Raw genomic sequence first — 15,360 nt, 5'->3', positions numbered from 1 at the left:
TTCTTCATCTTTTTGGCCCTGGGACTCCATGAGAAAATGATAACAGCAATACACCCTCCCCAAGGAGACAGCACATACAAACTTTTATCACCCCATCTTAAAAGGCTTGTGAAGGCAGACAGGTAAAGTAGTTCTCCAAACCACTCATCCAGTAGAAAATGCACTGGGCTAGAGTCAGGAGCTGCTTTGGAATCCTGTCTCTGCTCTTCACCTGATGTATGCAACCTGAGGCAAATCACAACTTTTCTGGTGTGGTGGCTTACGCCTGTAATCCCAGCATTTTGGGAGGCCAAGGTGGGTGGATCACTTGAACTCGGGAGTTTGAGACCAGCCTGAGCAACATGGCAAAACCCCATCTCTACAAAAAATACAAAAAAACTAGCTAAGTATGGTGGTACACACCTGTAGTCCCAGCGACTTAGGAGGCTGAGGCAGGAGGATCACCTGAGCCCAGGAGGTTGAAGCTGCAGTGAGCTGTAATCGCACCACTGCACTCCAGCGTGGGCGACAGAGTAAGACTCTATCTCAAAAACAACAACAACGACAACAAAAAACCCACAATTTTTCTGTGCCTCAGTTTCCTCATCTGTAAAATGGGTATAATGATAATACCCCACAAGGTTATTATCTGTGAGAATGAGATAATAAATAATTATATGGGCATATACAACGATAAAAAATTACCAAGTTATACCCTTAAGATCTTTGTACTTTATTTAGGCCAGGCACAGTGGCTCATGCCTGTAATCCCAACACTTTGGGAGGCTGAGCCAGGCAGATCACCTGAAGTCTGAAGTTCAACAACAGCCTGGCCAACATGGTGAAATTTCATGTCTACTAAAAATACAAAAATTAGCCGGGCGTGGTGGTGCACGCCTGGAATCCCAGCTACTGGGGAGGCCAAGGCAGGAGAATTGCTTAAACCTGAGAGGCAGAGGCTGCAGTGAGCCGAGATCCGCCAGCCTGGGTGACAGAGCAGGACTCCATCTCAAAAAAAAAAAAAAAAAAACTTTGTACTTTATTGAACTTGGGTTCTAATTTAATAAAAAGGAGAGAAAAACAAGATATTAAACATGAAAACATTTAGCATCTGACTATCACAAAGCTGACAACAAATATCATCCTTCACACATGCTACTTCGTCCAACAGGCACTTTTGGCTTCACCTGGTTCATAGAAAGATGTCACTTCTTCAGAGAAGCCTTCCCTGACCACTACTCCCACAAACAAGGTCAGTTCTCACAAATCAGCCTCCCACAAACCAGGTCAGATCCATGTTATACGCTCTATAGTTGTCCTTCAGCAGGTTTACTCCAGTTTATATTTATACATTTATTGAAGTAATTATTTCCTGTCTGTCTCCCCTACTAGATAATAAGCTCCTGGAGGGCAAAGACCATGGCTATCAGCTACACTGTGCCCTCCGGTGTTTGGGCACGTGGTAGATGTCAACAAATACTTGTTAAAGGCTGTATCCTGAACTAAAGCCCACTTGCACAGCAGTGGGGAGATTTGCCCAGGACAAATCTACTTTGCCTCAGTAACAGGACCTCTTAGCAACAGGACCTCCTCCTGGTCCAGACTTGCTGCCCTATGTAGTCATGATCTTAGAACCAGATGTGCCTAGATTGCCAGCTCTCAGAAGCCACATGATTTATTCATGATGCAGTCTACCCTGTCAGTACATCTACTGATCTTCCAGATCCAGGTCAAGGAGTTCCCAGCCTAGGCCCAGCAGAGGGCACAGCCCCTTGAGCAACAGCACTAAATTGTTCAGAGGCAGTGATGAACACTCCCCCAGGTCCCAGGTTAGGTTAACTCCCTAACCTCAATCACCTTCAGTCCAAGGACATGTGGATCAGGGGCCAGGAGGGCTGAAGGGATCTTTGGGACGGGTCAGAAAGCAGGGCTCTAAATGATTCAACATGGAAAACCCGAAACCTACCCGCCTTTGGTTACAGAGGACAGTGGGGCGGGACCAAGGCAGCAGGGCAGCTCTGAGGCCTTGCGTAAGCCCCAGAGACAGGCAGGTAAACAGTGATCAAGGGCCAGGCAACATGGAGTCCAGGGCCTGCCCCCTCACCAATGCCTGACCCTGCTTTTCTCTCCCCTACCACATGTCCAGGGCTCTCCTCACCAACTGTACTCCGGGAAGAGACCAGACCACAAGTTAATTCAGGTGCATCTGTCTGCTTCTGCCTTTCCTGCCTGCAAGGAGTGGGAGAACACGCTACACCTGTACCAGACAGCCACTTCTCCCTAAGTTACTCATTAGCCTGCCCTGCCCCAATTCCATCACCTCTGGCCCTGCCATATGCATCTGGTTTCCAACTAGGAGTGACAGGGTCTCTGGACTTCTGGCAGGAAGTGGGGGTGGGGTGGTTTCGGGTGTGTGGAGGAAGGACTGATTCACACAGGGCCAGGCAATATGCTAGATGCTAAATAATTGGCAGATTTAGAAAATGGGAGAACTTGAGATATAGAGAACCCCCTCAGAGAAAACAAGGAAAGCAAATGGTCGAAACAGAAAAGGACAGCTCAGTGACCTTGATGATTCGACACTCTTTTTCTCATAGTTAGAGATAAGAAGGTTCCCCGTGGACCCAAAAAGAATCCCCTAAGTAGACTCCTGCCTAGGTCCACTGAAAAAGTAGAAACCTGAGAGCCGGGCCACAGCTGCTTGGCCAGTAGGGAAAAAAAACACAATGAGGAACTGGGCCCCTGCAAACTGGCTGGACTGGTTTGAGAGGCAAGGGGAAGGGGAGGGCCAGGGAAACTACACTGGCAGCTTGTAAAGCAGACCAGAGAAATTCCACACCACAGAGGAGGCAGAGGGGCAAGACTACAGGCAGGGGCTCTCCAGCCTTGATGGCAAAGCCAAAGCTCTGAAGGAGAGGACAGAGGGCAGGGAGGGAACACGCAGGAGGAGCAGATGAACAGGAACCTGGTGACAGGCCAGTATGTGACAGGGAGACTTTGTCTCCCTCCACCCCTCCCTTTAAGGTTCCCAAGGTTGCATTCCTGATCCCACACTTGCTTTGGCCACCTCCCTGGTCCTCAGTCCGCCCCTCCCTGACACAAAGAGAAGAGCCCTACACCCCCCTCACCTCCCACAAGGGGAATGGCATGCAGGCCAGCCTGGGAAACACAGGAAGGGTTCTAGGAAGCCAGAATCCTCTTAGAGTCGGGCAAATCTTTGGATTAGCAGTCCCCCAGAGCCAGCCCCCAGACTCCCAGACATCCAGGATGAAAGAAGAGATGCACAGGCATGTGTAGGCAGCCCATCTACAAACATAGTGGTTGCTAATTATTTCCCAGTTACAACAACCTTCCTCAGGCAGGGCTTCAAAGGGGCCAAGCTAAGGTTGACTCTAGTTCCCTTACCTGCCTAAGGCAAAGAAATTTGCCTCCAGTCTTGTCTGGGCCCCAAGGTGCACCTTTCATCTGTCCTGGGGATTTGGAGTTGTAATTTCCCTAGTCTCGTGGTCTCCTGATGAGTCCTGCCTATTGCCTGACCCAATAGTGCCTGCTGCCATTGTGACAGCCACTGCAGTTCAGGAGTCAGGGATGCCTGGGGGGCGTTCAGGGAGTAATGGGGATTCCTCCAGACATCAAGGAAATTGGTTGGGCTCCCAAACCTCATCCAATGGTCCCCATCTAGAACCACAGAAAAAATATACGTGTACTTGGAGAATGGGTTTGACATCCGCCCCCAGAAAGGGGCCTCCTGAGAAATAAGTATTAATATTTATCAGTATTTTGCAGGACCAGGAAGGGTTCTTTGCTTCCTCATATCCCTCTCTTGGGGAGTACTCTCTCGAGAGAGAGAGAGAGAGAGAGGAAGAAGGAACGATTCTCCCTGGCACGAAAGCAAAGGACAGAAAGTGAAAGCCTAATGGTTGTACACCTGGCGAAGAGATGAGGGTGCCCTCTCATCTGCCCCTCAGTGTCTGATTCGCAACTGCCTTCCCCCGGAGGTGAAGGGCTGGGGAAAAGATCCCACACCTCAGAGTCATCTCAAAGCCAGCAGGGTGCTGACAACGGCCAGCTGAGACCGCAGGACGCGGGAAAGAACCTCAGGCAAGCAGCACCTGCAGATGCCCTCCCCTGGCGAGTCTGCACCTCAGGCGGCAGCAGTTCCCGACTCAGCTGGAACTCCTTTCCCCGCGCCACCGCTGTCTCCAAGAGAAATTCTGCCCCTAGGGCTGGCGTCTGACCTCCAGAGACATCTGGCGCTGAAACGCTTTCATGCCCTGGGAACAGCCTTCGCCCCAGGTGTCCCTCGCCTGGCACCTTCCTAGCCACCTGCATCTGGCACCTCAGGGTAGGGGTCGGCTCTTAATCAGTACCCCACCCCGCCCCAATCTCCCCTCCTCCCGTCTCCCACTCGGCACCTGTGCCCTGGAGAGGGGCATCTCACACCGCGTCGATGCCCGCCCCTCAAAGGTACCCGTGAGGGCTCGCTTTCCTGTCGGGTGCCCTGGCCCCCACCGGGTCCACTCACCCTAGCCGGGCTCGGCGCTCCCACGCTTGCGTTCGGGCTCAGGCTCGGGCTCGGGCTCGGGCTCGGGCTCGGGCTCGGGCTAGGGCAGCGCAGCACGCGCAGCTCCGCCCCTCCCCTTCGTCCTCGGCGCTCCCTCCTTTCTCCCCCTCCCACCAACCTGTTACTCCGCTGCGGAGCACCACCCCCGCGGGCCGTCAGTGCCCGCCCCGCCTTTCCCCGCTCCGGTTGGTCCGCTTCCCGTAGGGGGCGGGGCCTCCGCTGCGGGGACCGGGACCCGGGGTCTCCAGTTGCGAGGGGAGGGCCGGGTCACGTGGACCCGCGGGCTGCGGAGCGTTGGGGCGGGGCGGCGAGGGGCGCGGAGGCCATTTTGGGGGCGTCGCGGATGGCCGCGAGTGACCGCCGGCCAAGACCCCGGGAGCCGTCGGCCAGAGCATCTTCTGGGCTCTGCTAGAAAACAGCCTCCTGCCTCCGGTTTACTCCAGGGGAATCGCTGGCCAGGGCCCTTTCTGTCCTTCACCTACCTCTGCAGGAACCAGAATGCTCTTTCGTCACTTTCTGCAGAAAGTATCTCCGTGGTCCCCCGACATCAGAGCCTCCTGCACCTCAGCTCGTCTCCCTTTTCCCTGACCCGAACCAGAACCTTGATCTTGGATTCTCTTTTATCTTGTGGCCTCCGCAATCATTTTCCAGCCTGACATCTTTTTCTATGTAATATTTATCACCTTCTAGTTAATAACATAATTTTAAAAATCATTTTCATCATTTTGCCTCCCGTCCTACGATAAGCTTCACCAGAGCAAAGATCTCTTGTTCTGTGCCTTGCTTCACCCCAAACGCCCACAACAGGGACTGGTACATACTACATGCTTAATAAATATTTGTTGACTGAATGAATGGAAACCAGGGACGCAAATTTACCAAAATAGGAATGACCTTCGTTCTAAACTGAAAGGGACTCAACCCCAAATTGTAAATTCACCTTAGAGTTAGCCTCTCAAGAAGTAGGGATGCTGATCCCAGTTCCTAGAAAAGAGTAAAGACTAGGGACTCTGCAAACTGCAGGAACCCTGCTCATACCAGCTGCAGTTACAACAACATTAAAGCTGGCATCCTAGCTGTTAACCGTTGAGATATGTAAAAAAGAGACTTAGTTTACGTTGCTGGGCTCAGGATTTTGTTCTCATTTAGTTACAACAAATATTTACCCTGTACCTATTGGAGTAGAAGAGGAATCTTCGATGCAGCACAGATTCCGGTGTATTCTCGGGAGCTCGTTTCCGCCCCTCCCCCAGCCTTCAAAAGCTAGGTGTGGGTCCTACAGGGTAAAGTCCACTTACCAGCTCCTCAGCTGGGATGCAAAGTCTCTGCATTCCAGAGGAAGCTGTATATAAGGATTAGGGCCATCAAACCGGCCTGTTCCCTGGGGAGGAACAGCAAAAAAGATGCAGTGGGGGTGGGGACAGAAGAGGAAATGTCCTTCCAGGAGCGCACCTCCTGAACACTGGGTGGCTTTTAAAAGACTTTTTTTAAAAAAAAAAATTTTCTTATTTTTCTTTTATTGTGCAGCCCCCTGAACCAGAATAGGTTCAGAGACACTCCCATGGAATGGTTTTCGGTTTGGGTTTTTTTGTTTTTGTTTTTGTTTTCTTTAAGACGGAGTTTGCTCTATCGCCCAGGCTAAAGTCCAGTGGCGCAATCTCGGCTCACTGCAACCTCCGCCTCCCAGATTCAATTGATTTCCGGCTAATTTTTTGTATTTTTTAATAAAGACAGGGTTTCACCAGGCTGGTCTTGAATTCCTGTCCTTAAGTGATCTGCCCGCCTTGGCCTCCCAAAGGGCTAGGATTACAGGCGTGAGCCACCACACCCGGCCTGTTTTGGGGTTTTTTGTTTTTGTTTTTGCTTTAGTTTTTTTTTTTTTTTTTTTTTTTTTTCATTGAGACGGAGTCTCACTCTGTCACCCAGGCTGGAGTGCAGTGATGCAATCTCCGCTTACTGCAGCCTCAGCCTCCGAAGCTCAAGCGATCCTCCTACCTCAGCCTCCTGAGTGGCTGGAACTTCAGGCGCACACCACCACACCGGGCTAATTTTAGCATTTTTAGTAGAGACGGGGTTTCCATGTTGTCCAGGCTGGTCTTGAACTCCTGAACTCAAGCGATCCGCCTGCCTCGACCTCTCAAAGTACTGGGACTACAGGCATAAGCCACCACGCTCCCCCGGGTCAAGTTTCTGTAAGGAGGTTTTTTTTTAAATGTGGGATATTGAATTGACTCACATATTGGAAAGGTGGAAGCGCCTAAACTCTCCTAGATAACACCTTAGCAATTAGGATACTTAGTATATTTGTAGTAAATACCAACTTGGGTGGTTACCCAGCACCATGAACACAGATTACAAGGATAAGTGGGAGCCTCTGAGTCACCGCCTTCGTCATCTGTTCTTCAAGGAAGCACTCAGTCTGAGAGGGACATCCAGGCACAAGTGACAAAGGCGACACCCTGGTCTTTTTCCAGAGTTCAGAAGACAGGTGATCCCTCTCCTTAAGAAATGCTACAGGGCCAGGCGTGGTGACTCATGCCTCTAATCCCAGCGCTTTGGGAGGCCAAAACAGGAGGATAGCTTGAGCCCTGGAGTTGGATCGCTTGAACCCAGGAATTCAAGACCAGCCTGGGCAACACAGTGAGACCCCATCTCTATAAAAAATAATAATAATAAAATTTTTTCAAAAAAGAAATGGCAAAATTGGCCAGTTTATAAATACAGCAAAAGCAGAATTTATAGCAAATATAATACCTAGAAAGAAGAAATAACACTGATAGATGTTAAAGAGAGTAGTTTTATTTTGTGAAATGGGATAATAGGGAAAGTTTTAGGTAAATCGGAGGTTTCATCAAAGAAGTGGATTTGCCATCCTCGCTAACATGGTGAAACCCCGTCTCTACTAAAAATACAAAACATTAGCCGGGCGTGGTGGTGGATGCCTGTGGTCCCAGCTACTCGGGAGGCTGAGGCAGGAGAATGGCCTGAACCCGAGAGATGGAGCTTGCAGTGAGCTGAGATCGCGCCACAGCACTCCAGCCTGGGCGACAGAGCGAGACTCCATCTCAAAAAAAAAAAAAAAAAAAAAGAAGTAGATTTGGAACCAAATTCCTTTCCTGCAATTCTTTCCTGAGTTCTCCAAGATTCACTGATACCACTAGCAACTCTACTGAATTGTTCTCCCAAAGATCACCCGTTTAAGGCCGGGCATGGTGGCTCGCACCTGTAATCCCAGCATTTTGGGAGGCCAAGACAGGCGGATCATGTGAGGTCAGGAGTTCGAGACCAGCCTGGCCAACATGGTGAAACCCTGTCTCTACTAAAAATACAAAAATTAGCCGGGCACGGTGGCTCACGCCTGTAATCCCAGCACTTTGGGAGGCCGAGGCGGGCGGATCAACAGAGGTCGGGAGTTCAAGACCAGCCTGACCAACATGGAGAAACCCCATCTCTACTAAAAATACAAAAATTAGCTGGGCATGGTGGCACACGCCTATAATCCCAGCTACTCAGGAGGCTGAGGCAGGAGAATCACTTGAACCCGGGAGGCGGAGATTGTAGTGAGCAGAGATCGCGCCACTGTGCTCCAGCCTGGGCAACCAGAGCAAAACTCCATCTCAAAAAAAAAAGAAGCATGTGGTAAATCCACACACACACACAAATGTCTAGCAAACAACTGGAAATGAAGCCTAGAAAAGAAATCAGGGCTAGAGACAGAGCTAAGAGAATCATCCTCATAGATGAAAGTTTGCTAAGAGGACTACAGAACAAACTGTGAGAAATAACGGACAGATAAGGAGTAAAAACGGGATCAGTGTTGGGGTATTCAGAAAGCTAAGTAAAGAAGTTCATGGCCGGGCACGGTGGCTCACGCTTGTAATCCCAGCACTTTGGGAGGCCGAGGCGGGCGGATCACGAGGTCAGGAGATCGAGACCACAGTGAAACCCCGTCTCTACTAAAAAAGACAAAAAATTAGCCGGGCGTGGTGGCGGGCGCCTGTAGTCCCAGCTACTCGGAGAGGCTGAGGCAGGAGAATGGCGTGAACCCGGGAGGCGGAGCTTGCAGTGAGCCGAGATTGTGCCACTGCACTCCAGCCTGGGCGACAGAGCGAGACTCCGTCTCAAAAAAAAAAAAAAAAAAAAAGAAGTTCATGCAAGAGAGGTGTTCAAGTAGGAGAAGAGACTGGAATTTGGCATTTCGAAGTTATGGTTGATCTTCTAGATGTCAGTTTCAGCAGCGTGGTAGGCTCTCAACTCAGAATGCAGTATAAGAAGTGTATCAATAAAAAGGAAAGAGAGAGGGTACCTTGACTTAAAGGAAAACAGGGTAAAAGAAAGGGCAACTTCTATGTTTGGTTTTGGGGTTTTGTGGGGGGACTAGTGGGGTGGTGTTTGTTTTTTTTTGAGACAGGGTCTCACTGTCACGCAGGCTGGAGTGTAGTGGCGCAGTCACGGCTCACTGCAGCCTCAACCCCTTGGGCTCAAGCGATCCTCCCACCTCAGCCTCCTGAGTAGTTGGGACTACAGGTGCACATCACCACACCCAGCTAATTTTTGTATTTTTTGTAGAGACAGGGTTTTGCCATATTGTCCAGGCTGGTCTCGAACTCCTGAGCTCAAGTGATCCACTCGCCTCAGCCTCCAAAGTGTTGGGATTACAGGCATTTGCCACTGTGCCCAGCTGGTTTTGTTTTTAAGAAGGAGAAACTGGCCAGGCGCAGTGGCTGACGCCTGTAATCCCAGCATTTTGGAAGGCCAAGACGGGCAGATCACGTGAGGTCAGGAGTTCAAGACGAGTCTGGCCAACGTGGTAAAATCCCGCCTCTACTAAAAATACAAAAATTAGCTGAGTGTGGTGGCACATGCCTGTAATCCCAGCTACTTGGGAGGCTGAGGTGGGATAATTGCTTGAACCTGGAAGGCAGAGGTTTCAGCGAACCGAGATTGTGCCATTGCACTCCAGCCTGGGCAACAAGAGCGAAACTCCATCTCAAAAAAAAAAAAAAAGACTGGCCGGGCGCGGTGGCTCACGCTTGTAATCCCAGCACTTTGGGAGGCCGAGGCGGGCAGATCACGAGGTCAGGAGATCGAGACCACGGTGAAACTCCGTCTCTACTAAAAATACAAAAAAATTAGCCGGGCGTGTTGGCGGGCGCCTGTAGTCCCAGCTACTCGGAGAGGCTGAGGCAGGAGAATGGCGTGAACCCGGGAGGCGGAGTTTGCAGTGAGCCGAGACTGCGCCACTGCACTCCAGTCTGGGTGACGGAGCGAGACTCTGTCTCAAAAAAAAAAAAAAAAAAGGAAGAAGAAGAAGGAGAGGCTTGGTTATGTTTTAATAAGAAGCTAGAAAAGGAGACAAGATTCAAGAACTAAGATGAGATGGGAGAAAGAGGAAAAGAGAAAAAGAGAACAGCCAAATAGTCAAAATTTGGAACTTAGAGGAGAAGGTGAAGTCTCTTTTCTGGAACTTAAATTGGAAGAACAGATGTGAAAGAGTGAGGAGTTGAGAAAGTTGAGGCAGGTAACTAGTTCACCAGATTACTGGACCTGCCAAAGAGAAGTGATTCTCAGGGCTGGAGAATTTGTTAAAAGGTTTTGGAACTGTTGGTATTATCTACAAGCCTAAGGAAGAATATGATAAATGCCAAATCCATGGCACAAATGAAGTGTTACTGGAAAGCTTCCCTTTCAGCTAGAATAGAGTGATTTATAATCTGGGCCTTGGAAAAACAGGCAGGGGAAAGGGAGGAGGAAAGAGAGCAAGAAAATGTGCAAAGGCCCTAGGGGCAGAAAAGCATCATGTCAGTTTAGTGAACTGGAAGGTTAGCCTGTAGAGCAAAGGGACAGAGAATAGTGGTAAATAAGATGATAGGTAAATTTTGGGGTAGATTTTATAAGGCCTGGAATATCAGAATAAGAAATGTGGGCTTTCGGCCGGGCTCGGTGGCTCACACCTGTAATCCTAGCACTTCGGGAGGCCAAGGCAGGTGGATTACCTGAGGTCAGGAGTTCAAGACCAGTCTGGCCAACATGGTGAAACTCGTTCTCTACAAAAATACAAAAAAATTAGCCGGGCATGATGGCGGGTGCCTGTAATCCCAGCTACCCAGGAGGCTGAAGCAGGAGAATCGCTTGAACCCAGGAGGCAGAGGTTGCAGTGGGCAGAGGTTGCAGTGAGCTGACATCGCTCCGTTGCACCATTGCACTCCAGCCTGAGTGACAAACAGAAAAGAAAAGAAATGTAGGCTTTCACAGTATTCTAGCCTGAGCAACAGAGCTAGACTGTGTTTCTTTAAGAAAAAAAAAAAGAAAGAAAGAAAGAGAAAGAAAAGAAAGAAGTAAAAAGAAATGTGGGCTTTATTGGTAGGTAATGGAGAGCTATTAAAGGTTCTTGAGCAGGAAAGAGGTAGTACTTCAAAAGGTCTCTATGATAAATGCAATGGTAAGGCTTGATTGAAGTAAACCCTAAAAACCACAGTGGTGGCCGGGCGCAGTGGCTCACATCTGTAACCCCAGCCCTTTGGGAGGCTGAGGCGGGCAGATCACCTGAGGTCAGGAGTTCAACAACAGCCTGGCCAACATGGTGAAACCCCGTCTCTACTAAAAATACAAAAAATAGCTGGGCATGGTGGTGGGTGCCTGTAATCCCAGCTACTCAGGAGGCCGAGGCAGGAGAACCTTAGGAGGCGGAGGTTGCAGTGAGCCGAGGTCGTGCCATTGCACTCTAGCCTGGGCAACAGGGCAAGACTCTGTCTCAAAAAAAAAAAAAAAAAAAAGACCCACAGTGGTGGCAAAAGGAGGGAAAAGCAAGGACCACTCACCCTGATGCTCTTTTAGCATATTACTCATTATTTCTCTCTTGAGTTTTGTTTACAAATACTTTTCTCTTCAAGAGCAATAATAATATGTAATTATACTAACACTTGGGGCTTTTCCTGGCTAAGTACAATTTCTATTCTGGTTAGGGAAGATAAGAAATGGTCACTGCATATACTCACTTTATATATATGTCCAATCTTTGAGTACAGGACTTCCAAGAGTCCCCAAAAGATATTTCATTCTTTGTGACCCATGTCGTCCACTCTTTTCTCAGTTTGACTAGGGAGACAGAGCTACAGAGATTTCGTGAATGGACATCATTGAGGCAGCGTACCAAGTCAGGAGTCAAGATATCTGTATTCTAATTTTACTTCTGGGAAAGCTGTACTCCTATCCAAGTCTTCAAAATATTTGGGGCTCTGTTTTCTCTGAGAATTAGGAAGATGATCCCAGATTTCATAACTGTATTGTTTCCTTTGGGTTTCTTGAAGAGGAAAAAGTCATGTTCTGCCTCCCACCTCTTCCTTTTGTTATCAGCTAGGAACGTGAGTAAGTGTAACCAAATCTAGTACATAAAGGATAATTATTTGGGACAAAGCATTCCAAGCAACTTTTTTCAGTTTAATCAGAGTCACTCCCCAACAAGGGAAAGACTCATTTCCAAGTTCCTTGTATCCCACCACACCCTGTAGCCCCTATTGTCCTAGCTGCCCATCTCTAATGCTCTGAGCAGCTAAATTCCAGTAAGTTCAAAGTCTCTAGTATACATTCATTTTTGTTTGTTTGTTTTTTAAATAGTAGAAATGGGGTTTCCCTATGTTGGCCAGGCTGCTCCTGAACTCCTGGCATCAAGCAATCCACCCACCTTGGCCTCCCAAGATGCTGGAATTACAGGCATGAGCCATAGCACCTGGCCTTCAGTATACATACAAAATAAGAATATCATTTAAAAGGAAAAAAAAAAAGCAATATAGGCCATATATTTCCAATTCCCAGGCCAGGCATCGTGGCTCAAGCCTGTAATCCTAGCACTTTGGGAGGCTAAGGCAGGTGGATCACCTGAAGTCAGGAGTTTGAGAGCAGCCTGGCCAACATGGTGAAACCTCGTCTTTACTAAAAATACAGAAAAAAAATTACCTGGGAATGGTGGCATGTGCCTGTAATCCCAGCTACTCAGGAGGCTGAGGCAGGAGAATCGCTTGAACCCGGGAGGCAGAGGTTGCTGTGAGCCGAGATCACACCACTGCACTCCAGCCTGGTCAACAGAACAAGACACCATCTCAAAAAACAACAACAACAAAAAGAAATTAAAAAGAACAGATTCCTTCTGCGTAATTCTTTTTCTGGGTTGTTAAAACGCCATTCTGAGGAGAGAGCCAGTTTTCCTTCACACACCCAAACAACAGCTGATTCTACCTCCTCTCATCAATGAAGGGGACAGAAGCTTGGCAGGTCAAACCTATACACACATCCCGCAAGCCCTGAGACTCCTCCAGTTCTCTCACAGTCCACTGTGGCAAAGAGTTTTAGCAGAATCCCATTAATTGCCTGATTTGCTCAGGTTTTTTATCTGAATCTTTTTCAAAGTATAAGTCTCATAATACAGAGGCAAAATGACATATGGAAATAGCACTGAACTCCAAGACAAAATACCTGATGTGACAGCCATGACATCCCTTAGAAAGAATCTGCCATTCAACTGCCAGAAAGCAATTCGCTGTCAGCCCACAGCTGCATCACCTTTGGGATCCACTACCATGTCAGAGCTAAGGCCACACTCTTCCTGAACAGCCCCAAGCCAATGACTGACAGTGTGGTTATTGGGACCTGGCCGTTTCTGCCCACTGTTGATTTCTCTACGTGATAACCTTTGCCCTGGTGCTTTCCACTGGGTAGACTGCAACTTGAAAGGATCTGCACCATAGCTTGAGGTTTTTCTTGCCCGATTTTGCTTCTGCCTTCCTTTGCTTTATCAGGATAGGGAAGCCTATCCAAAGGCTTTCTCTGCCCATTCCTGCTTCCTTCTTTATCTTTCACAGGTGTTACCAGCCAGTAAGCCTCTTGCACTCCTAATTTTGTCTCAGTATCTGCTCCCCAGACCACCTGAACTGACTCAGGTGACCACTCCAGAAGTGGTCTGAAAAAGCAAGCAGTAAGATAGGTTTAGGGAACTTCAGTACTCACTGCCGGGCTGGCAACAAGAACCCCTCTTGGATGTTGTGGGGTACAGGTAATCTCTGGAATAAGATGGTAGCCCAGTTGCTAAAATTTTCACTGATATGAAATGGGAGAATGTTCCTGTGGTGGAACAGTTCAGGCATAGGGGGTAGGCGGAGGGACAGCAGTGAGTACAGGGACAATGGAATTGGCTGGCTGTTATTAAGTTGCACTGGGCCCTGCCAAGAGATAATGAAAAGCTGAGAGTAGTTAACAAACATTGGAAATTAACTGTGAAGGTCAGAGGGCCTTTTTGATGGCTTACAAAGAGGCCCTTATCTATAGCAGTGAGAGAGCAAAAAAATCAGAAGACCAAACTCGAGGACTTCAATAGAGCTCCCAGAGGCAGATCTGCAATCAAGGTCAGGACTCTGCTTGGGAAAACCTGGGACCCTAATACATGGAATAGAAATATCTGGGTGGGTCCCCCCAAAGATTCTGGCTTTCTGCACTCCTCTGAACCCTCAGAGCCTTAAGACACTGCAGAGGCCTCTCCCCTCCCAGAATCTCCTGACTGTGAAAATCTTAATCTTAAACTCTCATGGGTTAAATTACAGCATAGTCTGGTAGCCAAGGATATACTAGGCCTAATAAGGAAAGAAAGGGACTATAACCCAAAGTATCCTGCAAGAACTGGCCAACATTTAGTGGTAAGAGTAGGGAAGTACCCATGGGATTGGATTTTGATAATGCTTAATCAAGGGGATGAAATATAAAAGTGGATTAAGGGCAAGTTTTTTTACTTGGGGACCACTTTCTTGGGGTAGAATATAACTTCCTGGCCGGGCACCGTGGCTCACACCTGTAATCCTAGCACTTGGGAGGCCGAGGTGGGCAGACCACCTGAGGTCGGGAGTTTGAGACCAGCCTGACTCACATGGAGAAACCGCGTCTCTACTAAAAGTACAAAATTAGCCAGGTGTGGTGGCACATGCCTGTAATCCCAGCTACTCAGGAGGCTGAGGCAGGAAAATCGCTTGAACCCGGGAGGCAGAGGTTGCGGTGAGCCAAGATCATGCCATTGCAGTCCAACCTGAGCAAAAAGAGTGAAACTTCGTCTCAAAAAAAAAAAAAAAAGGAATTTAACTTCCTGGTAAGGACCTGCCCCTAGTGGCTCCTAGGAGCATGGAGGAAATGAAAATGCTTGCTGAGTGAAGGTCAAATGTCTGTATTGCCATAGCAACTGGGGGAAGAAAAGATTAAATGGCTCAGCAAAACGGGCATGATAGAGTGAATTCTAAGAATGCTCCATAAAAGGTCTGGAGGAATCCCTTTTTTTTTTTTTTTTTGAGATGGAGTCTCGCTCTATCACCCAGGTTGGAGTGCAATGGTGCAATCTCAGCTCACTGCAACCTCCGCCTCCAGAGTTCAAGTGATTCTCCTGCTTCACCCTCCCCAGTAGCTGGGATTACATACGCCACCACACCTGGCTACTTTTTGTATTATTATTATTATTTTTGAGATGGAGTCTCGCTCTGTCACCCAGGCTGGAGTGCAGTGGCGAGATCTTGGCTGACTGCAACCTTCGCCTCCCAGGTTCAAGCAATTCTCCTGTCTCAGCCTCCGGAGTAGCTGGTCCTACAGGCGCATGCCACCACGCTCAGCTAATTTTTTTTTTTTTTTTTTTTTTTTTGTATTTTTAGTAGAGACGGGGTTTCACTGTGTTAGCCAGGATGGTCTCGATCTCCTGACCTCATGATCCACTTGCCTCAGCCTCCCAAAGTGCTGGGATTACAGGCGTAAGCCACCGCGCCCGGCCTAATTTTTGTATTTTTAGTAGA

At 48.5% G+C, this 15,360-nt stretch overlaps 1 protein-coding gene across 2 annotated transcripts in view; it reads right to left on the bottom strand.

Annotated features, from left to right (window-relative positions):
* Positions 1–13,565, bottom strand: part of CGN (cingulin) — a 42,807-nt gene extending 29,242 nt beyond the window's left edge. The window contains exon 1 of one of the 2 annotated variants that reach the window (XM_063626219.1): positions 13,547–13,565. The gene's annotated coding sequence lies outside the window, so the exon portion shown is untranslated. Of the gene's footprint in view, positions 1–4,504; positions 4,672–13,546 lie in introns of those variants that run through there. The other variant, XM_063626220.1, reaches the window with a different exon arrangement.
* Between the last annotated feature and the right edge of the window lie 1,795 nt (positions 13,566–15,360).

The sequence above is a fragment of the Symphalangus syndactylus genome, chromosome 12, assembly GCF_028878055.3.
Source record: "Symphalangus syndactylus isolate Jambi chromosome 12, NHGRI_mSymSyn1-v2.1_pri, whole genome shotgun sequence".
Lineage (NCBI taxonomy): Eukaryota > Metazoa > Chordata > Mammalia > Primates > Hylobatidae > Symphalangus > Symphalangus syndactylus.
Note: the sequence above shows the minus strand (reverse complement) of the source record. Positions and strands in the feature narration are given on the sequence as shown.